This window comes from Hibiscus syriacus, unplaced genomic scaffold (genome assembly GCF_006381635.1).
Source record: "Hibiscus syriacus cultivar Baekdansim isolate YM2019G1 unplaced genomic scaffold, ASM638163v2 tig00015087_pilon, whole genome shotgun sequence".
Classification (NCBI taxonomy): domain Eukaryota; kingdom Viridiplantae; phylum Streptophyta; class Magnoliopsida; order Malvales; family Malvaceae; genus Hibiscus; species Hibiscus syriacus.
This window is the reverse complement of record NW_024062342.1, coordinates 17,502-18,808: the sequence shown is the minus strand read 5'-3', so window position 1 is coordinate 18,808 and position 1,307 is coordinate 17,502. Positions and strand designations below refer to the sequence as shown.

General features: G+C 38.6%; 1 non-coding gene across 1 annotated transcript; it reads left to right on the top strand.

Moving 5' to 3' along the window:
- The first annotated feature begins 720 nt into the window (after positions 1-720).
- Positions 721-879, top strand: LOC120207601. The gene has a single exon (XR_005524227.1). It is a non-coding gene; the product is annotated as a U1 spliceosomal RNA (small nuclear RNA).
- The last annotated feature ends 428 nt before the right edge of the window (positions 880-1,307 follow it).

The window sequence follows — 1,307 nt, the reverse complement described above, 5'->3', positions numbered from 1 at the left end:
TCTTGATGGGTTTGATTGTGTCTGTAGTTCACATTATCAGTTTACCGACTTTCATCTAGTTTACGAGGTTGTTAAGATTCTCTGTCAAACCTGAAAGACATGGAGTACCCACTTCAGTTTATCGTCTTCACAAATAGCAAGTTTCAATTCGAACTGCACTATATTACTCCATCTTCAAAATTAACCTGATTTTACTGCCATCTTGTTCTAATAATCTTGAACTAAGGCTAGAAGTATTTCTACTTTGTGAGATATAGTACTATATAAAAGTTAATAACTTTCCTAACATGCTTATAAGAAGTATTTTTTCTACTTTATATAGGAGACCTTCTTGTCCGATTTAAGAGATTTGCAGCCTGAACTCTGCATTACAACAACATATGGTAATATTTTACCTACCAAGTTTCTCAACATTCCACCATTAGGTTAGTCCATAATGGTTTTGTTAACGGATTTGGAGCTTTTTTGTTTCTGCTTCTTTGTCATGTCTATGTTTGTGCTTACCTAATGTTTGCTCTTAAGTCAACAAACACTGCAACTATTTTTTCTTGCAACTTATAATGGCAAGTTGATCTTTATAATGTGATCTTTACGGATTCAGCTTTCCACCAAATGCAAGATTTATAGTTCCTTTCCTGGAGCAATATCCCACATTGGAGAAGTACATGAGTGGACCATTTATATGACATTATAAATAAATGGCAGTTACCTCCTTTCAACATACTTACCTGGATGGGGTCAATGGACAATCATCAAGGTTCATGTCCTAGGTAAGCGACCTCCATTGCACTTGGGAGGGACGCTCGCCTAAAGTCTTCCCACTGTAGGAGAGCCTACATTATAATTTGTGGTAGTGGGTGAGTTTGAGCTTGAATCGAGCTCAAAATCAAGCTTCAATCGAGCTCGAGTCTCAAGCTTCAATTGAGATCTTAAAATTTTTTTGAGTTCGAGTTTTAATAATATATTTCAAGTTCGAGTTGAGCTCGATAATTTTTAGCTCGCGAGTTTTTGAGTCGAGTAGAGCCTACTTTTAAAGTTTTCGAGTTCAAGGTGAGCTCAACAATATTTGAGCTCGACTCGGCGGGTGTGGGGATGGATTTGAGAATGTACCCGCGTGGGCGGGTGTGGATTTAAATTTTTTTACCCATCATGGGTGGTGTGAAGGTGGTGGATTGAAAAATATTAGGTTGGTATGGGGATGAGGGAGGGGGTATCCGCACCCGACCCGCCCGTTTGCCATCCCTAAGCATAACAGAACCAGAATCGTTTGTCTTTCAAAAACTGTCTTTATGGGCCAGATGAGAAAT